Source organism: Lissotriton vulgaris, chromosome 10 (genome assembly GCF_964263255.1).
Source record: "Lissotriton vulgaris chromosome 10, aLisVul1.2, whole genome shotgun sequence".
NCBI classification, from domain to species: Eukaryota; Metazoa; Chordata; class Amphibia; order Caudata; family Salamandridae; genus Lissotriton; species Lissotriton vulgaris.
Window position 1 is genome coordinate 535,111,217 of NC_141698.1, and position 22,941 is coordinate 535,134,157.

A 22,941-nucleotide genomic window follows, 5' to 3' on the forward strand; every position below is an offset into this window, starting at 1 on the left:
AACAAATGATGGGATCAAATGCTTATTTCGAAACCCAGCATGGCAGTTACTGTGATGGAGTGCAAATGTAATGGAAGGTGTGCCTGAGGTGTCCCTTTCAGAAATACATGGAATTGTGATTGAGGGCCCAGCCTGGTGGATTTCTCTTTATTTACTACAGGTTCCTGCAAATATTGTGGTGTGTCTGGGGAATGCACTGCAAAAATTAGGAAGACTTAAGGGTGTAAAAGGGACCTGTCAGAAGTGGGATTTGAACCCACGCCTCCATGAGGAGACCAGAAGGCTCAGCATCACTGAAGATCAAGCTCTCTTGAGTCTGGCGCCTTAGACCACTCGGCCATCCTGACGGCTCAGGGTGTGCTTAGTTCTGACTCTTCTGTCTGCACCTGCCAACGTTTCCACTTACAACGTTCACAGCAATGTCACAGGTGTAAAGGCCCCAACAATACAACATAGCTTAAATAAAATAAAAATAGGCCCAAGAACAACCCCCAGATGATCGATGGAGATAACTTTGTTTCGTCTGCAAAGGTAAAGAAATTTTCTCACGGCTCACTGTGTCCAAAGACCACCTCTTCTTAAAATTGCATTGAGATAATAAGGTTTTAGAGTGTGCACAAAAAAAGCATCCAATGCACAGTGTTTCTGCCCGGTCTCGAACCGGGGACCTTTCGCGTGTTAGGCGAACGTGATGACCACTACACTACAGAAACTACCTTGGTGCTTTCTACTGTTAGAGGAAAGTTTCTCTCAAGCCTTCACCCTACTTCTATTCTGCTGTATCAGCAGCGGCTCAGAATGTGCAGAACAAGTGTGAAAACCTCAGAGATATCATCCAACATGCTTGCAATTAGACGTATTCAAAACTCACTTGTGCAGGCATCGACAGGCAAATATCTGATGCCTAAATGCCAGCGAGTACAGCTTGGGAAAGCATCACCTGGGACACACTGAGACTAAGCAGGTAGGCAGATAAAGCATGGTGATCCATTTTTCTTCTGAGGTTAGAAATATGTTGTGCAACAATGCACCCAGTATAACGAGAAATAGTCAGGCATAGTGCAATTTTAGTAGGGTTTGTATGTTTACCTCTAAAAAGGGCTCGTCCGGGATTTGAACCCGGGACCTCTCGCACCCTAAGCGAGAATCATACCCCTAGACCAACGAGCCACGCAAGAGTCACCTCTGACACAGCTCCAGGGGTTAGTGGCAGCTAGCCAGTACATGCTGCTCTGTTCTGCAATATGATTGCTGTCTTTTTCATGACCGTCATCAAACAAGAAATTAAAAAGCCTCTGTCCTTCAGACAGTTTGTTTGCTTTAAGTGTCTGCTCGTGGTGAGGACAAGAGAAGCATTTCTGCTCTCATGCCTTGCTTTCATGAAGTAGGCCCACCCTACAGAGCAAAGTGCGAGCAAGCGAATGGCGCAAGCTATCGTCACTTCTCTTTTCGAGCTGTCACTGAGATCTCTGGAGCACACTACGTCAGGCTGGTGAGGAATAGACAGCCTCTATTATCTCAGCTTTCCTATAAAGTGAGCCAGTAAATGCAAACACTGTGAAAAACAGCAAGCTGCTGTTTCTGCCCGGTCTCGACCTTTCGCGTGTAAGGCGAACGTGATAACCACTACACTACAGAAACAGACACCACCTCAGGAATCTTGTTGGCATGTATTGGGTTGGAATGCACAGACTAAAGGCCAACGTCCTTGAAGCTCAAAGTTGGGCTCTCCTTACCCGGTCTCTCTTTCTTTGGAAGACAGGAATGAGGACCACTTTTTTTCCAAGAGGCGATTTGGAAACCATATCCTGAAATGACACTAGAAAAAAACTTTGCATGTAATGTTCCTACACTGCTGGTCCAGCCCAGAAAAGCAGTTGCAACGAAGTCCTGCACTCCTTTATCATGTCAAAAGTGGAAAATAGCGTGCAGGGTAAGGAACTTTCTCGACATACACAGCGTCTTATAGCATTGAAAAGAAGAAAGGCTCCTATATGACAAGCAGCCTGAAAACTTCCACAGGATGGGCTCGTCCGGGATTTGAACCCAGGACCTCTCGCACCCAAAGCGAGAATCATACCCCTAGACCAACGAGCCTGAGTGGCCAAGATACATTTTGAACAATTACTGAAGCGTCTTTCAGAAAATAGCAGGGCTATTTGGCTCGTCTCCCTATAAGTGAGCCACACAAAGTCATGTTTTCTCTCAAGTTGTTGTTTTTTCACTCCAGCAAGGAAGGGGGCAGCCAATCTCCTATCGGCCAGTGAGCAGTAAAACGGCACAGATGAGAACAGCAACCACTTTCTGGCACTTGTACTCCTCTGCAAGTCCTGGACCCTTGCTCCATAGACTTCCACACCAGAAGCAATGAAGGGCCCACCATTTCTTGCACCTGAGAAAGTGGTGTTTGATATTTGCATTCAAACGCGCTCGCTCAGCGCTCGATTAGGCTCGATCAGGCGAGATGTATATGAGTGGCTCACAAGCCTGAAACATTCACCTGGGAGACCCAGAGTGGCTGACTTCCCAGTATGGCCATTGTTGGGCGAGTCTCCTCCTTTCCTCCGACTCAATCTAGAATTGGCTGCAAATCACAAGAGGGAGTGCAATGTCCGTGTGTAGTGCCTACTCCCAGCTACCTCTCTGTCTTCCTTATGTAAATTAGAATTTGCATGGGGGGACCATTGGCAATCTGCTCCTCCCACATAACCAGGAAGCCCTGTTGAACATGTCTGCCTGTGTTGTTCCAGAAACACTGCCTTCTCTGCCCAAAAGGTGGCAGGAGAGCCTCACAACAAATGATGGGATCAAATGCTTATTTCGAAACCCAGCATGGCAGTTACTGTGATGGAGTGCAAATGTAATGGAAGGTGTGCCTGAGGTGTCCCTTTCAGAAATACATGGAATTGTGATTGAGGGCCCAGCCTGGTGGATTTCTCTTTATTTACTACAGGTTCCTGCAAATATTGTGGTGTGTCTGGGGAATGCACTGCAAAAATTAGGAAGACTTAAGGGTGTAAAAGGGACCTGTCAGAAGTGGGATTTGAACCCACGCCTCCATGAGGAGACCAGAAGGCTCAGCATCACTGAAGATCAAGCTCTCTTGAGTCTGGCGCCTTAGACCACTCGGCCATCCTGACGGCTCAGGGTGTGCTTAGTTCTGACTCTTCTGTCTGCACCTGCCAACGTTTCCACTTACAACGTTCACAGCAATGTCACAGGTGTAAAGGCCCCAACAATACAACATAGCTTAAATAAAATAAAAATAGGCCCAAGAACAACCCCCAGATGATCGATGGAGATAACTTTGTTTCGTCTGCAAAGGTAAAGAAATTTTCTCACGGCTCACTGTGTCCAAAGACCACCTCTTCTTAAAATTGCATTGAGATAATAAGGTTTTAGAGTGTGCACAAAAAAAGCATCCAATGCACAGTGTTTCTGCCCGGTCTCGAACCGTGGACCTTTCGCGTGTTAGGCGAACGTGATGACCACTACACTACAGAAACTACCTTGGTGCTTTCTACTGTTAGAGGAAAGTTTCTCTCAAGCCTTCACCCTACTTCTATTCTGCTGTATCAGCAGCGGCTCAGAATGTGCAGAACAAGTGTGAAAACCTCAGAGATATCATCCAACATGCTTGCAATTAGACGTATTCAAAACTCACTTGTGCAGGCATCGACAGGCAAATATCTGATGCCTAAATGCCAGCGAGTACAGCTTGGGAAAGCATCACCTGGGACACACTGAGACTAAGCAGGTAGGCAGATAAAGCATGGTGATCCATTTTTCTTCTGAGGTTAGAAATATGTTGTGCAACAATGCACCCAGTATAACGAGAAATAGTCAGGCATAGTGCAATTTTAGTAGGGTTTGTATGTTTACCTCTAAAAAGGGCTCGTCCGGGATTTGAACCCGGGACCTCTCGCACCCTAAGCGAGAATCATACCCCTAGACCAATGAGCCACGCAAGAGTCACCTCTGACACAGCTCCAGGGGTTAGTGGCAGCTAGCCAGTACATGCTGCTCTGTTCTGCAATATGATTGCTGTCTTTTTCATGACCGTCATCAAACAAGAAATTAAAAAGCCTCTGTCCTTCAGACAGTTTGTTTGCTTTAAGTGTCTGCTCGTGGTGAGGACAAGAGAAGCATTTCTGCTCTCATGCCTTGCTTTCATGAAGTAGGCCCACCCTACAGAGCAAAGTGCGAGCAAGCGAATGGCGCAAGCTATCGTCACTTCTCTTTTCGAGCTGTCACTGAGATCTCTGGAGCACACTACGTCAGGCTGGTGAGGAATAGACAGCCTCTATTATCTCAGCTTTCCTATAAAGTGAGCCAGTAAATGCAAACACTGTGAAAAACAGCAAGCTGCTGTTTCTGCCCGGTCTCGACCTTCCGCGTGTAAGGCGAACGTGATAACCACTACACTACAGAAACAGACACCACCTCAGGAATCTTGTTGGCATGTATTGGGTTGGAATGCACAGACTAAAGGCCAACGTCCTTGAAGCTCAAAGTTGGGCTCTCCTTACCCGGTCTCTCTTTCTTTGGAAGACAGGAATGAGGACCACTTTTTTTCCAAGAGGCGATTTGGAAACCATATCCTGAAATGACACTAGAAAAACACTTTGCATGTAATGTTCCTACACTGCTGGTCCAGCCCAGAAAAGCAGTTGCAACGAAGTCCTGCACTCCTTTATCATGTCAAAAGTGGAAAATAGCGTGCAGGGTAAGGAACCTTCTCGACATACACAGCGTCTTATAGCATTGAAAAGAAGAAAGGCTCCTATATGACAAGCAGCCTGAAAACTTCCACAGGATGGGCTCGTCCGGGATTTGAACCCAGGACCTCTCGCACCCAAAGCGAGAATCATACCCCTAGACCAACGAGCCTGAGTGGCCAAGATACATTTTGAACAATTACTGAAGCGTCTTTCAGAAAATAGCAGGGCTATTTGGCTCGTCTCCCTATAAGTGAGCCACACAAAGTCATGTTTTCTCTCAAGTTGTTGTTTTTTCACTCCAGCAAGGAAGGGGGCAGCCAATCTCCTATCGGCCAGTGAGCAGTAAAAAGGCACAGATGAGAACAGCAACCACTTTCTGGCACTTGTACTCCTCTGCAAGTCCTGGACCCTTGCTCCATAGACTTCCACACCAGAAGCAATGAAGGGCCCACCATTTCTTGCACCTGAGAAAGTGGTGTTTGATATTTGCATTCAAACGCGCTCGCTCAGCGCTCGATCAGGCTCGATCAGGCTCGATGTATATGAGTGGCTCACAGGCCTGAAACATTCACCTGGGAGACCCAGAGTGGCTGACTTCCCAGTATGGCCATTGTTGGGCGAGTCTCCTCCTTTCCTCCGACTCAATCTAGAATTGGCTGCAAATCACAAGAGGGAGTGCAATGTCCGTGTGTAGTGCCTACTCCCAGCTACCTCTCTGTCTTCCTTATGTAAATTAGAATTTGCATGGGGGGACCATTGGCAATCTGCTCCTCCCACATAACCAGGAAGCCCTGTTGAACATGTCTGCCTGTGTTGTTCCAGAAACACTGCCTTCTCTGCCCAAAAGGTGGCAGGAGAGCCTCACAACAAATGATGGGATCAAATGCTTATTTCGAAACCCAGCATGGCAGTTACTGTGATGGAGTGCAAATGTAATGGAAGGTGTGCCTGAGGTGTCCCTTTCAGAAATACATGGAATTGTGATTGAGGGCCCAGCCTGGTGGATTTCTCTTTATTTACTACAGGTTCCTGCAAATATTGTGGTGTGTCTGGGGAATGCACTGCAAAAATTAGGAAGACTTAAGGGTGTAAAAGGGACCTGTCAGAAGTGGGATTTGAACCCACGCCTCCATGAGGAGACCAGAAGGCTCAGCATCACTGAAGATCAAGCTCTCTTGAGTCTGGCGCCTTAGACCACTCGGCCATCCTGACGGCTCAGGGTGTGCTTAGTTCTGACTCTTCTGTCTGCACCTGCCAACGTTTCCACTTACAACGTTCACAGCAATGTCACAGGTGTAAAGGCCCCAACAATACAACATAGCTTAAATAAAATAAAAATAGGCCCAAGAACAACCCCCAGATGATCGATGGAGATAACTTTGTTTCGTCTGCAAAGGTAAAGAAATTTTCTCACGGCTCACTGTGTCCAAAGACCACCTCTTCTTAAACTTGCATTGAGATAATAAGGTTTTAGAGTGTGCACAAAAAAAGCATCCAATGCACAGTGTTTCTGCCCGGTCTCGAACCGGGGACCTTTCGCGTGTTAGGCGAACGTGATGACCACTACACTACAGAAACTACCTTGGTGCTTTCTACTGTTAGAGGAAAGTTTCTCTCAAGCCTTCAACCTACTTCTATTCTGCTGTATCAGCAGCGGCTCAGAATGTGCAGAACAAGTGTGAAAACCTCAGAGATATCATCCAACATGCTTGCAATTAGACGTATTCAAAACTCACTTGTGCAGGCATCGACAGGCAAATATCTGATGCCTAAATGCCAGCGAGTACAGCTTGGGAAAGCATCACCTGGGACACACTGAGACTAAGCAGGTAGGCAGATAAAGCATGGTGATCCATTTTTCTTCTGAGGTTAGAAATATGTTGTGCAACAATGCACCCAGTATAACGAGAAATAGTCAGGCATAGTGCAATTTTAGTAGGGTTTGTATGTTTACCTCTAAAAAGGGCTCGTCCGGGATTTGAACCCGGGACCTCTCGCACCCTAAGCGAGAATCATACCCCTAGACCAACGAGCCACGCAAGAGTCACCTCTGACACAGCTCCAGGGGTTAGTGGCAGCTAGCCAGTACATGCTGCTCTGTTCTGCAATATGATTGCTGTCTTTTTCATGACCGTCATCAAACAAGAAATTAAAAAGCCTCTGTCCTTCAGACAGTTTGTTTGCTTTAAGTGTCTGCTCGTGGTGAGGACAAGAGAAGCATTTCTGCTCTCATGCCTTGCTTTCATGAAGTAGGCCCACCCTACAGAGCAAAGTGCGAGCAAGCGAATGGCGCAAGCTATCGTCACTTCTCTTTTCTAGCTGTCACTGAGATCTCTGGAGCACACTACGTCAGGCTGGTGAGGAATAGACAGCCTCTATTATCTCAGCTTTCCTATAAAGTGAGCCAGTAAATGCAAACACTGTGAAAAACAGCAAGCTGCTGTTTCTGCCCGGTCTCGAACCAGGGACCTTTCGCGTGTAAGGCAAACGTGATAACCACTACACTACAGAAACAGACACTACCTCAGGAATCTTGTTGGCATGTATTGGGTTGGAATGCACAGACTAAAGGCCAACGTCCTTGAAGCTCAAAGTTGGGCTCTCCTTACCCGGTCTCTCTTTCTTTGGAAGACAGGAATGAGGACCACTTTTTTTCCAAGAGGCGATTTGGAAACCATATCCTGAAATGACACTAGAAAAACACTTTGCATGTAATGTTCCTACACTGCTGGTCCAGCCCAGAAAAGCAGTTGCAACGAAGTCCTGCACTCCTTTATCATGTCAAAAGTGGAAAATAGCGTGCAGGGTAAGGAACCTTCTCGACATACACAGCGTCTTATAGCATTGAAAAGAAGAAAGGCTCCTATATGACAAGCAGCCTGAAAACTTCCACAGGATGGGCTCGTCCGGGATTTGAACCCGGGACCTCTCGCACCCAAAGCGAGAATCATACCCCTAGACCAACGAGCCTGAGTGGCCAAGATACATTTTGAACAATTACTGAAGCGTCTTTCAGAAAATAGCAGGGCTATTTGGCTCGTCTCCCTATAAGTGAGCCACACAAAGTCATGTTTTCTCTCAAGTTGTTGTTATTTCTTTCCAGCAAGGAAGGGGGCAGCCAATCTCCTATCGGCCAGTGAGCAGTAAAAAGGCACAGATGAGAACAGCAACCACTTTCTGGCACTTGTACTCCTCTGCAAGTCCTGGACCCTTGCTCCATAGACTTCCATACCAGAAGCAATGAAGGGCCCACCATTTCTTGCACCTGAGAAAGTGGTGTTTGATATTTGCATTCAAACGCGCTCGCTCAGCGCTCGATCAGGCTCGATCAGGCGAGATTTATATGAGTGGCTCACAGGCCTGAAACATTCACCTGGGAGACCCAGAGTGGCTGACTTCCCAGTATGGCCATTGTTGGGCGAGTCTCCTCCTTTCCTCCGACTCAATCTAGAATTGGCTGCAAATCACAAGAGGGAGTGCAATGTCCGTGTGTAGTGCCTACTCCCAGCTACCTCTCTGTCTTCCTTATGTAAATTAGAATTTGCAAGGGGAGACCATTGGCAATCTGCTCCTCCCACATAACCAGGAAGCCCTGTTGAACATGTCTGCCTGTGTTGTTCCAGGAACACTGCCTTCTCTGCCCAAAAGGTGGCAGGAGAGCCTCACAACAAATGATGGGATCAAATGCTTATTTCGAAACCCAGCATGGCAGTTACTGTGATGGAGTGCAAATGTAATGGAAGGTGTGCCTGAGGTGTCCCTTTCAGAAATACATGGAATTGTGATTGAGGGCCCAGCCTGGTGGATTTCTCTTTATTTACTACAGGTTCCTGCAAATATTGTGGTGTGTCTGGGGAATGCACTGCAAAAATTAGGAAGACTTAAGGGTGTAAAAGGGACCTGTCAGAAGTGGGATTTGAACCCACGCCTCCATGAGGAGACCAGAAGGCTCAGCATCACTGAAGATCAAGCTCTCTTGAGTCTGGCGCCTTAGACCACTCGGCCATCCTGACGGCTCAGGGTGTGCTTAGTTCTGACTCTTCTGTCTGCACCTGCCAACGTTTCCACTTACAACGTTCACAGCAATGTCACAGGTGTAAAGGCCCCAACAATACAACATAGCTTAAATAAAATAAAAATAGGCCCAAGAACAACCCCCAGATGATCGATGGAGATAACTTTGTTTCGTCTGCAAAGGTAAAGAAATTTTCTCACGGCTCACTGTGTCCAAAGACCACCTCTTCTTAAAATTGCATTGAGATAATAAGGTTTTAGAGTGTGCACAAAAAAAGCATCCAATGCACAGTGTTTCTGCCCGGTCTCGAACCGGGGACCTTTCGCGTGTTAGGCGAACGTGATGACCACTACACTATAGGAACTACCTTGGTGCTTTCTACTGTTAGAGGAAAGTTTCTCTCAAGCCTTCACCCTACTTCTATTCTGCTGTATCAGCAGCGGCTCAGAATGTGCAGAACAAGTGTGAAAACCTCAGAGATATCATCCAACATGCTTGCAATTAGACGTATTCAAAACTCACTTGTGCAGGCATCGACAGGCAAATATCTGATGCCTAAATGCCAGCGAGTACAGCTTGGGAAAGCATCACCTGGGACACACTGAGACTAAGCAGGTAGGCAGATAAAGCATGGTGATCCATTTTTCTTCTGAGGTTAGAAATATGTTGTGCAACAATGCACCCAGTATAACGAGAAATAGTCAGGCATAGTGCAATTTTAGTAGGGTTTGTATGTTTACCTCTAAAAAGGGCTCGTCCGGGATTTGAACCCGGGACCTCTCGCACCCTAAGCGAGAATCATACCCCTAGACCAACGAGCCACGTAAGAGTCACCTCTGACACAGCTCCAGGGGTTAGTGGCAGCTAGCCAGTACATGCTGCTCTGTTCTGCAATATGATTGCTGTCTTTTTCATGACCGTCATCAAACAAGAAATTAAAAAGCCTCTGTCCTTCAGACAGTTTGTTTGCTTTAAGTGTCTGCTCGTGGTGAGGACAAGAGAAGCATTTCTGCTCTCATGCCTTGCTTTCATGAAGTAGGCCCACCCTACAGAGCAAAGTGCGAGCAAGCGAATGGCGCAAGCTATCGTCACTTCTCTTTTCGAGCTGTCACTGAGATCTCTGGAGCACACTACGTCAGGCTGGTGAGGAATAGACAGCCTCTATTATCTCAGCTTTCCTATAAAGTGAGCCAGTAAATGCAAACACTGTGAAAAACAGCAAGCTGCTGTTTCTGCCCGGTCTCGACCTTTCGCGTGTAAGGCGAACGTGATAACCACTACACTACAGAAACAGACACCACCTCAGGAATCTTGTTGGCATGTATTGGGTTGGAATGCACAGACTAAAGGCCAACGTCCTTGAAGCTCAAAGTTGGGCTCTCCTTACCCGGTCTCTCTTTCTTTGGAAGACATGAATGAGGACCACTTTTTTTCCAAGAGGCGATTTGGAAACCATATCCTGAAATGACACTAGAAAAACACTTTGCATGTAATGTTCCTACACTGCTGGTCCAGCCCAGAAAAGCAGTTGCAACGAAGTCCTGCACTCCTTTATCATGTCAAAAGTGGAAAATAGCGTGCAGGGTAAGGAACCTTCTCGACATACACAGCGTCTTATAGTATTGAAAAGAAGAAAGGCTCCTATATGACAAGCAGCCTGAAAACTTCCACAGGATGGGCTCGTCCGGGATTTGAACCCAGGACCTCTCGCACCTAAAGCGAGAATCATACCCCTAGACCAACGAGCCTGAGTGGCCAAGATACATTTTGAACAATTACTGAAGCGTCTTTCAGAAAATAGCAGGGCTATTTGGCTCGTCTCCCTATAAGTGAGCCACACAAAGTCATGTTTTCTCTCAAGTTGTTGTTTTTTCACTCCAGCAAGGAAGGGGGCAGCCAATCTCCTATCGGCCAGTGAGCAGTAAAACGGCACAGATGAGAACAGCAACCACTTTCTGGCACTTGTACTCCTCTGCAAGTCCTGGACCCTTGCTCCATAGACTTCCACACCAGAAGCAATGAAGGGCCCACCATTTCTTGCACCTGAGAAAGTGGTGTTTGATATTTGCATTCAAACGCGCTCGCTCAGCGCTCGATCAGGCTCGATCAGGCGAGATGTATATGAGTGGCTCACAAGCCTGAAACATTCACCTGGGAGACCCAGAGTGGCTGACTTCCCAGTATGGCCATTGTTGGGCGAGTCTCCTCCTTTCCTCCGACTCAATCTAGAATTGGCTGCAAATCACAAGAGGGAGTGCAATGTCCGTGTGTAGTGCCTACTCCCAGCTACCTCTCTGTCTTCCTTATGTAAATTAGAATTTGCATGGGGGGACCATTGGCAATCTGCTCCTCCCACATAACCAGGAAGCCCTGTTGAACATGTCTGCCTGTGTTGTTCCAGAAACACTGCCTTCTCTGCCCAAAAGGTGGCAGGAGAGCCTCACAACAAATGATGGGATCAAATGCTTATTTCGAAACCCAGCATGGCAGTTACTGTGATGGAGTGCAAATGTAATGGAAGGTGTGCCTGAGGTGTCCCTTTCAGAAATACATGGAATTGTGATTGAGGGCCCAGCCTGGTGGATTTCTCTTTATTTACTACAGGTTCCTGCAAATATTGTGGTGTGTCTGGGGAATGCACTGCAAAAATTAGGAAGACTTAAGGGTGTAAAAGGGACCTGTCAGAAGTGGGATTTGAACCCACGCCTCCATGAGGAGACCAGAAGGCTCAGCATCACTGAAGATCAAGCTCTCTTGAGTCTGGCGCCTTAGACCACTCGGCCATCCTGACGGCTCAGGGTGTGCTTAGTTCTGACTCTTCTGTCTGCACCTGCCAACGTTTCCACTTACAACGTTCACAGCAATGTCACAGGTGTAAAGGCCCCAACAATACAACATAGCTTAAATAAAATAAAAATAGGCCCAAGAACAACCCCCAGATGATCGATGGAGATAACTTTGTTTCGTCTGCAAAGGTAAAGAAATTTTCTCACGGCTCACTGTGTCCAAAGACCACCTCTTCTTAAAATTGCATTGAGATAATAAGGTTTTAGAGTGTGCACAAAAAAAGCATCCAATGCACAGTGTTTCTGCCCGGTCTCGAACCGTGGACCTTTCGCGTGTTAGGCGAACGTGATGACCACTACACTACAGAAACTACCTTGGTGCTTTCTACTGTTAGAGGAAAGTTTCTCTCAAGCCTTCACCCTACTTCTATTCTGCTGTATCAGCAGCGGCTCAGAATGTGCAGAACAAGTGTGAAAACCTCAGAGATATCATCCAACATGCTTGCAATTAGACGTATTCAAAACTCACTTGTGCAGGCATCGACAGGCAAATATCTGATGCCTAAATGCCAGCGAGTACAGCTTGGGAAAGCATCACCTGGGACACACTGAGACTAAGCAGGTAGGCAGATAAAGCATGGTGATCCATTTTTCTTCTGAGGTTAGAAATATGTTGTGCAACAATGCACCCAGTATAACGAGAAATAGTCAGGCATAGTGCAATTTTAGTAGGGTTTGTATGTTTACCTCTAAAAAGGGCTCATCCGGGATTTGAACCCGGGACCTCTCGCACCCTAAGCGAGAATCATACCCCTAGACCAATGAGCCACGCAAGAGTCACCTCTGACACAGCTCCAGGGGTTAGTGGCAGCTAGCCAGTACATGCTGCTCTGTTCTGCAATATGATTGCTGTCTTTTTCATGACCGTCATCAAACAAGAAATTAAAAAGCCTCTGTCCTTCAGACAGTTTGTTTGCTTTAAGTGTCTGCTCGTGGTGAGGACAAGAGAAGCATTTCTGCTCTCATGCCTTGCTTTCATGAAGTAGGCCCACCCTACAGAGCAAAGTGCGAGCAAGCGAATGGCGCAAGCTATCGTCACTTCTCTTTTCGAGCTGTCACTGAGATCTCTGGAGCACACTACGTCAGGCTGGTGAGGAATAGACAGCCTCTATTATCTCAGCTTTCCTATAAAGTGAGCCAGTAAATGCAAACACTGTGAAAAACAGCAAGCTGCTGTTTCTGCCCGGTCTCGACCTTTCGCGTGTAAGGCGAACGTGATAACCACTACACTACAGAAACAGACACCACCTCAGGAATCTTGTTGGCATGTATTGGGTTGGAATGCACAGACTAAAGGCCAACGTCCTTGAAGCTCAAAGTTGGGCTCTCCTTACCCGGTCTCTCTTTCTTTGGAAGACAGGAATGAGGACCACTTTTTTTCCAAGAGGCGATTTGGAAACCATATCCTGAAATGACACTAGAAAAACACTTTGCATGTAATGTTCCTACACTGCTGGTCCAGCCCAGAAAAGCAGTTGCAACGAAGTCCTGCACTCCTTTATCATGTCAAAAGTGGAAAATAGCGTGCAGGGTAAGGAACCTTCTCGACATACACAGCGTCTTATAGCATTGAAAAGAAGAAAGGCTCCTATATGACAAGCAGCCTGAAAACTTCCACAGGATGGGCTCGTCCGGGATTTGAACCCAGGACCTCTCGCACCCAAAGCGAGAATCATACCCCTAGACCAACGAGCCTGAGTGGCCAAGATACATTTTGAACAATTACTGAAGCGTCTTTCAGAAAATAGCAGGGCTATTTGGCTCGTCTCCCTATAAGTGAGCCACACAAAGTCATGTTTTCTCTCAAGTTGTTGTTTTTTCACTCCAGCAAGGAAGGGGGCAGCCAATCTCCTATCGGCCAGTGAGCAGTAAAACGGCACAGATGAGAACAGCAACCACTTTCTGGCACTTGTACTCCTCTGCAAGTCCTGGACCCTTGCTCCATAGACTTCCACACCAGAAGCAATGAAGGGCCCACCATTTCTTGCACCTGAGAAAGTGGTGTTTGATATTTGCATTCAAACGCGCTCGCTCAGCGCTCGATCAGGCTCGATCAGGCGAGATGTATATGAGTGGCTCACAAGCCTGAAACATTCACCTGGGAGACCCAGAGTGGCTGACTTCCCAGTATGGCCATTGTTGGGCGAGTCTCCTCCTTTCCTCCGACTCAATCTAGAATTGGCTGCAAATCACAAGAGGGAGTGCAATGTCCGTGTGTAGTGCCTACTCCCAGCTACCTCTCTGTCTTCCTTATGTAAATTAGAATTTGCATGGGGGGACCATTGGCAATCTGCTCCTCCCACATAACCAGGAAGCCCTGTTGAACATGTCTGCCTGTGTTGTTCCAGAAACACTGCCTTCTCTGCCCAAAAGGTGGCAGGAGAGCCTCACAACAAATGATGGGATCAAATGCTTATTTCGAAACCCAGCATGGCAGTTACTGTGATGGAGTGCAAATGTAATGGAAGGTGTGCCTGAGGTGTCCCTTTCAGAAATACATGGAATTGTGAATGAGGGCCCAGCCTGGTGGATTTCTCTTTATTTAGTACAGGTTCCTGCAAATATTGTGGTGTGTCTGGGGAATGCACTGCAAAAATTAGGAAGACTTAAGGGTGTAAAAGGGACCTGTCAGAAGTGGGATTTGAACCCACGCCTCCATGAGGAGACCAGAAGGCTCAGCATCACTGAAGATCAAGCTCTCTTGAGTCTGGCGCCTTAGACCACTCGGCCATCCTGACGGCTCAGGGTGTGCTTAGTTCTGACTCTTCTGTCTGCACCTGCCAACGTTTCCACTTACAACGTTCACAGCAATGTCACAGGTGTAAAGGCCCCAACAATACAACATAGCTTAAATAAAATAAAAATAGGCCCAAGAACAACCCCCAGATGATCGATGGAGATAACTTTGTTTCGTCTGCAAAGGTAAAGAAATTTTCTCACGGCTCACTGTGTCCAAAGACCACCTCTTCTTAAACTTGCATTGAGATAATAAGGTTTCAGAGTGTGCACAAAAAAAGCATCCAATGCACAGTGTTTCTGCCCGGTCTCGAACCGGGGACCTTTCGCGTGTTAGGCGAACGTGATGACCACTACACTACAGAAACTACCTTGGTGCTTTCTACTGTTAGAGGAAAGTTTCTCTCAAGCCTTCACCCTACTTCTATTCTGCTGTATCAGCAGCGGCTCAGAATGTGCAGAACAAGTGTGAAAACCTCAGAGATATCATCCAACATGCTTGCAATTAGACGTATTCAAAACTCACTTGTGCAGGCATCGACAGGCAAATATCTGATGCCTAAATGCCAGCGAGTACAGCTTGGGAAAGCATCACCTGGGACACACTGAGACTAAGCAGGTAGGCAGATAAAGCATGGTGATCCATTTTTCTTCTGAGGTTGGAAATATGTTGTGCAACAATGCACCCAGTATAACGAGAAATAGTCAGGCATAGTGCAATTTTAGTAGGGTTTGTATGTTTACCTCTAAAAAGGGCTCGTCCGGGATTTGAACCCGGGACCTCTCGCACCCTAAGCGAGAATCATACCCCTAGACCAACGAGCCACGCAAGAGTCACCTCTGACACAGCTCCAGGGGTTAGTGGCAGCTAGCCAGTACATGCTGCTCTGTTCTGCATTATGATTGCTGTCTTTTTCATGACCGTCATCAAACAAGAGATTAAAAAGCCTCTGTCCTTCAGACAGTTTGTTTGCTTTAAGTGTCTGCTCGTGGTGAGGACAAGAGAAGCATTTCTGCTCTCATGCCTTGCTTTCATGAAGTAGGCCCACCCTACAGAGCAAAGTGCGAGCAAGCGAATGGCGCAAGCTATCGTCACTTCTCTTTTCGAGCTGTCACTGAGATCTCTGGAGCACACTACGTCAGGCTGGTGAGGAATAGACAGCCTCTATTATCTCAGCTTTCCTATAAAGTGAGCCAGTAAATGCAAACACTGTGAAAAACAGCAAGCTGCTGTTTCTGCCCGGTCTCGAACCAGGGACCTTTCGCGTGTAAGGCGAACGTGATAACCACTACACTACAGAAACAGACACTACCTCAGGAATCTTGTTGGCATGTATTGGGTTGGAATGCACAGACTAAAGGCCAACGTCCTTGAAGCTCAAAGTTGGGCTCTCCTTACCCGGTCTCTCTTTCTTTGGAAGACAGGAATGAGGACCACTTTTTTTCCAAGAGGCGATTTGGAAACCATATCCTGAAATGACACTAGAAAAACACTTTGCATGTAATGTTCCTACACTGCTGGTCCAGCCCAGAAAAGCAGTTGCAACGAAGTCCTGCACTCCTTTATCATGTCAAAAGTGGAAAATAGCGTGCAGGGTAAGGAACCTTCTCGACATACACAGCGTCTTATAGCATTGAAAAGAAGAAAGGCTCCTATATGACAAGCAGCCTGAAAACTTCCACAGGATGGGCTCGTCCGGGATTTGAACCCGGGACCTCTCGCACCCAAAGCGAGAATCATACCCCTAGACCAACGAGCCTGAGTGGCCAAGATACATTTTGAACAATTACTGAAGCGTCTTTCAGAAAATAGCAGGGCTATTTGGCTCGTCTCCCTATAAGTGAGCCACACAAAGTCATGTTTTCTCTCAAGTTGTTGTTTTTTCTTTCCAGCAAGGAAGGGGGCAGCCAATCTCCTATCGGCCAGTGAGCAGTAAAAAGGCACAGATGAGAACAGCAACCACTTTCTGGCACTTGTACTCCTCTGCAAGTCCTGGACCCTTGCTCCATAGACTTCCACACCAGAAGCAATGAAGGGCCCACCATTTCTTGCACCTGAGAAAGTGGTGTTTGATATTTGCATTCAAACGCGCTCGCTCAGCGCTCGATCAGGCTCGATCAGGCGAGATTTATATGAGTGGCTCACAGGCCTGAAACATTCACCTGGGAGACCCAGAGTGGCTGACTTCCCAGTATGGCCATTGTTGGGCGAGTCTCCTCCTTTCCTCCGACTCAATCTAGAATTGGCTGCAAATCACAAGAGGGAGTGCAATGTCCGTGTGTAGTGCCTACTCCCAGCTACCTCTCCGTCTTCCTTATGTAAATTAGAATTTGCAAGGGGAGACCATTGGCAATCTGCTCCTCCCACATAACCAGGAAGCCCTGTTGAACATGTCTGCCTGTGTTGTTCCAGGAACACTGCCTTCTCTGCCCAAAAGGTGGCAGGAGAGCCTCACAACAAATGATGGGATCAAATGCTTATTTCGAAACCCAGCATGGCAGTTACTGTGATGGAGTGCAAATGTAATGGAAGGTGTGCCTGAGGTGTCCCTTTCAGAAATACATGGAATTGTGATTGAGGGCCCAGCCTGGTGGATTTCTCTTTATTTACTACAGGTTCCTGCAAATATTGTGGTGTGTCTGGGGAATGCACTGCAAAAATTAGGAAGACTTAAGGGTGTAAAAGGGACCTGTCAGAAGTGGGATTTGAACCCACGCCTCCATGAGGAGACCAGAAGGCTCAGCATCACTGAAGATCAAGCTCTCTTGAGTCTGGCGCCTTAGACCACTCGGCCATCCTGACGGCTCAGGGTGTGCTTAGTTCTGACTCTTCTGTCTGCACCTGCCAACGTTTCCACTTACAACGTTCACAGCAATGTCACAGGTGTAAAGGCCCCAACAATACAACATAGCTTAAATAAAATAAAAATAGGCCCAAGAACAACCCCCAGATGATCGATGGAGATAACTTTGTTTCGTCTGCAAAGGTAAAGAAATTTTCTCACGGCTCACTGTGTCCAAAGACCACCTCTTCTTAAAATTGCATTGAGATAATAAGGTTTTAGAGTGTGCACAAAAAAAGCATCCAATGCACAGTGTTTCTGCCCGGTCTCGAACCGGGGACCTTTCGCGTGTTAGGCGAACGTGATGACCACTACACTACAGAAACTACCTTGGTGCTTTCTACTGTTAGAGGAAAGTTTCTCTCAAGCCTTCACCCTACTTCTATTCTGCTGTATCAGCAGCGGCTCAGAATGTGCAGAACAAGTGTGAAAACCTCAGAGATATCATCCAACATGCTTGCAATTAGACGTATTCAAAACTCACTTGTGCAGGCATCGACAGGCAAATATCTGATGCCTAAATGCCAGCGAGTACAGCTTGGGAAAGCATCACCTGGGACACACTGAGACTAAGCAGGTAGGCAGATAAAGCATGGTGATCCATTTTTCTTCTGAGGTTAGAAATATGTTGTGCAACAATGCACCCAGTATAACGAGAAATAGTCAGGCATAGTGCAATTTTAGTAGGGTTTGTATGTTTACCTCTAAAAAGGGCTCGTCCGGGATTTGAACCCGGGACCTCTCGCACCCTAAGCGAGAATCATACCCCTAGACCAACGAGCCACGCAAGAGTCACCTCTGACACAGCTCCAGGGGTTAGTGGCAGCTAGCCAGTACATGCTGCTCTGTTCTGCAATATGATTGCTGTCTTTTTCATGACCGTCATCAAACAAGAAATTAAAAAGCCTCTGTCCTTCAGACAGTTTGTTTGCTTTAAGTGTCTGCTCGTGGTGAGGACAAGAGAAGCATTTCTGCTCTCATGCCTTGCTTTCATGAAGTAGGCCCACCCTACAGAGCAAAGTGCGAGCAAGCGAATGGCGCAAGCTATCGTCACTTCTCTTTTCGAGCTGTCACTGAGATCTCTGGAGCACACTACGTCAGGCTGGTGAGGAATAGACAGCCTCTATTATCTCAGCTTTCCTATAAAGTGAGCCAGTAAATGCAAACACTGTGAAAAACAGCAAGCTGCTGTTTCTGCCCGGTCTCGACCTTTCGCGTGTAAGGCGAACGTGATAACCACTACACTACAGAAACAGACACCACCTCAGGAATCTTGTTGGCATGTATTGGGTTGGAATGCACAGACTAAAGGCCAACGTCCTTGAAGCTCAAAGTTGGGCTCTCCTTACCCGGTCTCTCTTTCTTTGGAAGACAGGAATGAGGACCACTTTTTTTCCAAGAGGCGATTTGGAAACCATATCCTGAAATGACACTAGAAAAAAACTTTGCATGTAATGTTCCTACACTGCTGGTCCAGCCCAGAAAAGCAGTTGCAACGAAGTCCTGCACTCCTTTATCATGTCAAAAGTGGAAAATAGCGTGCAGGGTAAGGAACTTTCTCGACATACACAGCGTCTTATAGCATTGAAAAGAAGAAAGGCTCCTATATGACAAGCAGCCTGAAAACTTCCACAGGATGGGCTCGTCCGGGATTTGAACCCAGGACCTCTCGCACCCAAAGCGAGAATCATACCCCTAGACCAACGAGCCTGAGTGGCCAAGATACATTTTGAACAATTACTGAAGCGTCTTTCAGAAAATAGCAGGGCTATTTGGCTCGTCTCCCTATAAGTGAGCCACACAAAGTCATGTTTTCTCTCAAGTTGTTGTTTTTTCACTCCAGCAAGGAAGGGGGCAGCCAATCTCCTATCGGCCAGTGAGCAGTAAAACGGCACAGATGAGAACAGCAACCACTTTCTGGCACTTGTACTCCTCTGCAAGTCCTGGACCCTTGCTCCATAGACTTCCACACCAGAAGCAATGAAGGGCCCACCATTTCTTGCACCTGAGAAAGTGGTGTTTGATATTTGCATTCAAACGCGCTCGCTCAGCGCTCGATTAGGCTCGATCAGGCGAGATGTATATGAGTGGCTCACAAGCCTGAAACATTCACCTGGGAGACCCAGAGTGGCTGACTTCCCAGTATGGCCATTGTTGGGCGAGTCTCCTCCTTTCCTCCGACTCAATCTAGAATTGGCTGCAAATCACAAGAGGGAGTGCAATGTCCGTGTGTAGTGCCTACTCCCAGCTACCTCTCTGTCTTCCTTATGTAAATTAGAATTTGCATGGGGGGACCATTGGCAATCTGCTCCTCCCACATAACCAGGAAGCCCTGTTGAACATGTCTGCCTGTGTTGTTCCAGAAACACTGCCTTCTCTGCCCAAAAGGTGGCAGGAGAGCCTCACAACAAATGATGGGATCAAATGCTTATTTCGAAACCCAGCATGGCAGTTACTGTGATGGAGTGCAAATGTAATGGAAGGTGTGCCTGAGGTGTCCCTTTCAGAAATACATGGAATTGTGATTGAGGGCCCAGCCTGGTGGATTTCTCTTTATTTACTACAGGTTCCTGCAAATATTGTGGTGTGTCTGGGGAATGCACTGCAAAAATTAGGAAGACTTAAGGGTGTAAAAGGGACCTGTCAGAAGTGGGATTTGAACCCACGCCTCCATGAGGAGACCAGAAGGCTCAGCATCACTGAAGATCAAGCTCTCTTGAGTCTGGCGCCTTAGACCACTCGGCCATCCTGACGGCTCAGGGTGTGCTTAGTTCTGACTCTTCTGTCTGCACCTGCCAACGTTTCCACTTACAACGTTCACAGCAATGTCACAGGTGTAAAGGCCCCAACAATACAACATAGCTTAAATAAAATAAAAATAGGCCCAAGAACAACCCCCAGATGATCGATGGAGATAACTTTGTTTCGTCTGCAAAGGTAAAGAAATTTTCTCACGGCTCACTGTGTCCAAAGACCACCTCTTCTTAAAATTGCATTGAGATAATAAGGTTTTAGAGTGTGCACAAAAAAAGCATCCAATGCACAGTGTTTCTGCCCGGTCTCGAACCGTGGACCTTTCGCGTGTTAGGCGAACGTGATGACCACTACACTACAGAAACTACCTTGGTGCTTTCTACTGTTAGAGGAAAGTTTCTCTCAAGCCTTCACCCTACTTCTATTCTGCTGTATCAGCAGCGGCTCAGAATGTGCAGAACAAGTGTGAAAACCTCAGAGATATCATCCAACATGCTTGCAATTAGACGTATTCAAAACTCACTTGTGCAGGCATCGACAGGCAAATATCTGATGCCTAAATGCCAGCGAGTACAGCTTGGGAAAGCATCACCTGGGACACACTGAGACTAAGCAGGTAGGCAGATAAAGCATGGTGATCCATTTTTCTTCTGAGGTTAGAAATATGTTGTGCAACAATGCACCCAGTATAACGAGAAATAGTCAGGCATAGTGCAATTTTAGTAGGGTTTGTATGTTTACCTCTAAAAAGGGCTCGTCCGGGATTTGAACCCGGGACCTCTCGCACCCTAAGCGAGAATCATACCCCTAGACCAATGAGCCACGCAAGAGTCACCTCTGACACAGCTCCAGGGGTTAGTGGCAGCTAGCCAGTACATGCTGCTCTGTTCTGCAATATGATTGCTGTCTTTTTCATGACCGTCATCAAACAAGAAATTAAAAAGCCTCTGTCCTTCAGACAGTTTGTTTGCTTTAAGTGTCTGCTCGTGGTGAGGACAAGAGAAGCATTTCTGCTCTCATGCCTTGCTTTCATGAAGTAGGCCCACCCTACAGAGCAAAGTGCGAGCAAGCGAATGGCGCAAGCTATCGTCACTTCTCTTTTCGAGCTGTCACTGAGATCTCTGGAGCACACTACGTCAGGCTGGTGAGGAATAGACAGCCTCTATTATCTCAGCTTTCCTATAAAGTGAGCCAGTAAATGCAAACACTGTGAAAAACAGCAAGCTGCTGTTTCTGCCCGGTCTCGACCTTCCGCGTGTAAGGCGAACGTGATAACCACTACACTACAGAAACAGACACCACCTCAGGAATCTTGTTGGCATGTATTGGGTTGGAATGCACAGACTAAAGGCCAACGTCCTTGAAGCTCAAAGTTGGGCTCTCCTTACCCGGTCTCTCTTTCTTTGGAAGACAGGAATGAGGACCACTTTTTTTCCAAGAGGCGATTTGGAAACCATATCCTGAAATGACACTAGAAAAACACTTTGCATGTAATGTTCCTACACTGCTGGTCCAGCCCAGAAAAGCAGTTGCAACGAAGTCCTGCACTCCTTTATCATGTCAAAAGTGGAAAATAGCGTGCAGGGTAAGGAACCTTCTCGACATACACAGCGTCTTATAGCATTGAAAAGAAGAAAGGCTCCTATATGACAAGCAGCCTGAAAACTTCCACAGGATGGGCTCGTCCGGGATTTGAACCCAGGACCTCTCGCACCCAAAGCGAGAATCATACCCCTAGACCAACGAGCCTGAGTGGCCAAGATACATTTTGAACAATTACTGAAGCGTCTTTCAGAAAATAGCAGGGCTATTTGGCTCGTCTCCCTATAAGTGAGCCACACAAAGTCATGTTTTCTCTCAAGTTGTTGTTTTTTCACTCCAGCAAGGAAGGGGGCAGCCAATCTCCTATCGGCCAGTGAGCAGTAAAAAGGCACAGATGAGAACAGCAACCACTTTCTGGCACTTGTACTCCTCTGCAAGTCCTGGACCCTTGCTCCATAGACTTCCACACCAGAAGCAATGAAGGGCCCACCATTTCTTGCACCTGAGAAAGTGGTGTTTGATATTTGCATTCAAACGCGCTCGCTCAGCGCTCGATCAGGCTCGATCAGGCTCGATGTATATGAGTGGCTCACAGGCCTGAAACATTCACCTGGGAGACCCAGAGTGGCTGACTTCCCAGTATGGCCATTGTTGGGCGAGTCTCCTCCTTTCCTCCGACTCAATCTAGAATTGGCTGCAAATCACAAGAGGGAGTGCAATGTCCGTGTGTAGTGCCTACTCCCAGCTACCTCTCTGTCTTCCTTATGTAAATTAGAATTTGCATGGGGGGACCATTGGCAATCTGCTCCTCCCACATAACCAGGAAGCCCTGTTGAACATGTCTGCCTGTGTTGTTCCAGAAACACTGCCTTCTCTGCCCAAAAGGTGGCAGGAGAGCCTCACAACAAATGATGGGATCAAATGCTTATTTCGAAACCCAGCATGGCAGTTACTGTGATGGAGTGCAAATGTAATGGAAGGTGTGCCTGAGGTGTCCCTTTCAGAAATACATGGAATTGTGATTGAGGGCCCAGCCTGGTGGATTTCTCTTTATTTACTACAGGTTCCTGCAAATATTGTGGTGTGTCTGGGGAATGCACTGCAAAAATTAGGAAGACTTAAGGGTGTAAAAGGGACCTGTCAGAAGTGGGATTTGAACCCACGCCTCCATGAGGAGACCAGAAGGCTCAGCATCACTGAAGATCAAGCTCTCTTGAGTCTGGCGCCTTAGACCACTCGGCCATCCTGACGGCTCAGGGTGTGCTTAGTTCTGACTCTTCTGTCTGCACCTGCCAACGTTTCCACTTACAACGTTCACAGCAATGTCACAGGTGTAAAGGCCCCAACAATACAACATAGCTTAAATAAAATAAAAATAGGCCCAAGAACAACCCCCAGATGATCGATGGAGATAACTTTGTTTCGTCTGCAAAGGTAAAGAAATTTTCTCACGGCTCACTGTGTCCAAAGACCACCTCTTCTTA

General features: G+C 47.0%; 29 non-coding genes across 29 annotated transcripts; all 29 read right to left on the minus strand.

The window, feature by feature from the left end:
* Positions 1–235: 235 nt before the first annotated feature.
* Positions 236–347, minus strand: TRNAL-CAA (transfer RNA leucine (anticodon CAA)). The gene is made up of 2 exons: positions 310–347; positions 236–281 (listed from the first exon to the last, which is right to left on the minus strand). It is a non-coding gene; the product is annotated as a tRNA-Leu (tRNA).
* A 293-nt stretch (positions 348–640) lies between these two features.
* On the minus strand, positions 641–713 carry TRNAV-AAC (transfer RNA valine (anticodon AAC)). Its single transcript has one exon. It is a non-coding gene; the product is annotated as a tRNA-Val (tRNA).
* Positions 714–1,098: 385 nt separating this feature from the next.
* On the minus strand, positions 1,099–1,170 carry TRNAP-AGG (transfer RNA proline (anticodon AGG)). Its single transcript has one exon. It is a non-coding gene; the product is annotated as a tRNA-Pro (tRNA).
* A 1,858-nt stretch (positions 1,171–3,028) lies between these two features.
* On the minus strand, positions 3,029–3,140 carry TRNAL-CAA (transfer RNA leucine (anticodon CAA)). The gene is made up of 2 exons: positions 3,103–3,140; positions 3,029–3,074 (listed from the first exon to the last, which is right to left on the minus strand). It is a non-coding gene; the product is annotated as a tRNA-Leu (tRNA).
* Positions 3,141–3,433: 293 nt separating this feature from the next.
* Positions 3,434–3,506, minus strand: TRNAV-AAC (transfer RNA valine (anticodon AAC)). Its single transcript has one exon. It is a non-coding gene; the product is annotated as a tRNA-Val (tRNA).
* A 385-nt stretch (positions 3,507–3,891) lies between these two features.
* TRNAP-AGG (transfer RNA proline (anticodon AGG)) lies at positions 3,892–3,963 on the minus strand. Its single transcript has one exon. It is a non-coding gene; the product is annotated as a tRNA-Pro (tRNA).
* A 1,858-nt stretch (positions 3,964–5,821) lies between these two features.
* TRNAL-CAA (transfer RNA leucine (anticodon CAA)) lies at positions 5,822–5,933 on the minus strand. The gene is made up of 2 exons: positions 5,896–5,933; positions 5,822–5,867 (listed from the first exon to the last, which is right to left on the minus strand). It is a non-coding gene; the product is annotated as a tRNA-Leu (tRNA).
* A 293-nt stretch (positions 5,934–6,226) lies between these two features.
* Positions 6,227–6,299, minus strand: TRNAV-AAC (transfer RNA valine (anticodon AAC)). The gene has a single exon. It is a non-coding gene; the product is annotated as a tRNA-Val (tRNA).
* A 385-nt stretch (positions 6,300–6,684) lies between these two features.
* TRNAP-AGG (transfer RNA proline (anticodon AGG)) lies at positions 6,685–6,756 on the minus strand. Its single transcript has one exon. It is a non-coding gene; the product is annotated as a tRNA-Pro (tRNA).
* Positions 6,757–7,162: 406 nt separating this feature from the next.
* TRNAV-UAC (transfer RNA valine (anticodon UAC)) lies at positions 7,163–7,235 on the minus strand. Its single transcript has one exon. It is a non-coding gene; the product is annotated as a tRNA-Val (tRNA).
* Positions 7,236–7,619: 384 nt separating this feature from the next.
* On the minus strand, positions 7,620–7,691 carry TRNAP-UGG (transfer RNA proline (anticodon UGG)). The gene has a single exon. It is a non-coding gene; the product is annotated as a tRNA-Pro (tRNA).
* Positions 7,692–8,622: 931 nt separating this feature from the next.
* Positions 8,623–8,734, minus strand: TRNAL-CAA (transfer RNA leucine (anticodon CAA)). Its single transcript has 2 exons — positions 8,697–8,734; positions 8,623–8,668 (listed from the first exon to the last, which is right to left on the minus strand). It is a non-coding gene; the product is annotated as a tRNA-Leu (tRNA).
* Positions 8,735–9,027: 293 nt separating this feature from the next.
* Positions 9,028–9,100, minus strand: TRNAV-AAC (transfer RNA valine (anticodon AAC)). The gene has a single exon. It is a non-coding gene; the product is annotated as a tRNA-Val (tRNA).
* A 385-nt stretch (positions 9,101–9,485) lies between these two features.
* On the minus strand, positions 9,486–9,557 carry TRNAP-AGG (transfer RNA proline (anticodon AGG)). Its single transcript has one exon. It is a non-coding gene; the product is annotated as a tRNA-Pro (tRNA).
* Positions 9,558–11,415: 1,858 nt separating this feature from the next.
* TRNAL-CAA (transfer RNA leucine (anticodon CAA)) lies at positions 11,416–11,527 on the minus strand. The gene is made up of 2 exons: positions 11,490–11,527; positions 11,416–11,461 (listed from the first exon to the last, which is right to left on the minus strand). It is a non-coding gene; the product is annotated as a tRNA-Leu (tRNA).
* Positions 11,528–11,820: 293 nt separating this feature from the next.
* On the minus strand, positions 11,821–11,893 carry TRNAV-AAC (transfer RNA valine (anticodon AAC)). The gene has a single exon. It is a non-coding gene; the product is annotated as a tRNA-Val (tRNA).
* Positions 11,894–12,278: 385 nt separating this feature from the next.
* On the minus strand, positions 12,279–12,350 carry TRNAP-AGG (transfer RNA proline (anticodon AGG)). The gene has a single exon. It is a non-coding gene; the product is annotated as a tRNA-Pro (tRNA).
* Positions 12,351–14,208: 1,858 nt separating this feature from the next.
* On the minus strand, positions 14,209–14,320 carry TRNAL-CAA (transfer RNA leucine (anticodon CAA)). The gene is made up of 2 exons: positions 14,283–14,320; positions 14,209–14,254 (listed from the first exon to the last, which is right to left on the minus strand). It is a non-coding gene; the product is annotated as a tRNA-Leu (tRNA).
* Positions 14,321–14,613: 293 nt separating this feature from the next.
* Positions 14,614–14,686, minus strand: TRNAV-AAC (transfer RNA valine (anticodon AAC)). The gene has a single exon. It is a non-coding gene; the product is annotated as a tRNA-Val (tRNA).
* Positions 14,687–15,071: 385 nt separating this feature from the next.
* TRNAP-AGG (transfer RNA proline (anticodon AGG)) lies at positions 15,072–15,143 on the minus strand. The gene has a single exon. It is a non-coding gene; the product is annotated as a tRNA-Pro (tRNA).
* A 406-nt stretch (positions 15,144–15,549) lies between these two features.
* Positions 15,550–15,622, minus strand: TRNAV-UAC (transfer RNA valine (anticodon UAC)). Its single transcript has one exon. It is a non-coding gene; the product is annotated as a tRNA-Val (tRNA).
* Positions 15,623–16,006: 384 nt separating this feature from the next.
* Positions 16,007–16,078, minus strand: TRNAP-UGG (transfer RNA proline (anticodon UGG)). The gene has a single exon. It is a non-coding gene; the product is annotated as a tRNA-Pro (tRNA).
* A 931-nt stretch (positions 16,079–17,009) lies between these two features.
* On the minus strand, positions 17,010–17,121 carry TRNAL-CAA (transfer RNA leucine (anticodon CAA)). Its single transcript has 2 exons — positions 17,084–17,121; positions 17,010–17,055 (listed from the first exon to the last, which is right to left on the minus strand). It is a non-coding gene; the product is annotated as a tRNA-Leu (tRNA).
* Positions 17,122–17,414: 293 nt separating this feature from the next.
* Positions 17,415–17,487, minus strand: TRNAV-AAC (transfer RNA valine (anticodon AAC)). Its single transcript has one exon. It is a non-coding gene; the product is annotated as a tRNA-Val (tRNA).
* A 385-nt stretch (positions 17,488–17,872) lies between these two features.
* On the minus strand, positions 17,873–17,944 carry TRNAP-AGG (transfer RNA proline (anticodon AGG)). The gene has a single exon. It is a non-coding gene; the product is annotated as a tRNA-Pro (tRNA).
* A 1,858-nt stretch (positions 17,945–19,802) lies between these two features.
* TRNAL-CAA (transfer RNA leucine (anticodon CAA)) lies at positions 19,803–19,914 on the minus strand. The gene is made up of 2 exons: positions 19,877–19,914; positions 19,803–19,848 (listed from the first exon to the last, which is right to left on the minus strand). It is a non-coding gene; the product is annotated as a tRNA-Leu (tRNA).
* Positions 19,915–20,207: 293 nt separating this feature from the next.
* TRNAV-AAC (transfer RNA valine (anticodon AAC)) lies at positions 20,208–20,280 on the minus strand. The gene has a single exon. It is a non-coding gene; the product is annotated as a tRNA-Val (tRNA).
* A 385-nt stretch (positions 20,281–20,665) lies between these two features.
* Positions 20,666–20,737, minus strand: TRNAP-AGG (transfer RNA proline (anticodon AGG)). The gene has a single exon. It is a non-coding gene; the product is annotated as a tRNA-Pro (tRNA).
* A 1,858-nt stretch (positions 20,738–22,595) lies between these two features.
* On the minus strand, positions 22,596–22,707 carry TRNAL-CAA (transfer RNA leucine (anticodon CAA)). Its single transcript has 2 exons — positions 22,670–22,707; positions 22,596–22,641 (listed from the first exon to the last, which is right to left on the minus strand). It is a non-coding gene; the product is annotated as a tRNA-Leu (tRNA).
* Between the last annotated feature and the right edge of the window lie 234 nt (positions 22,708–22,941).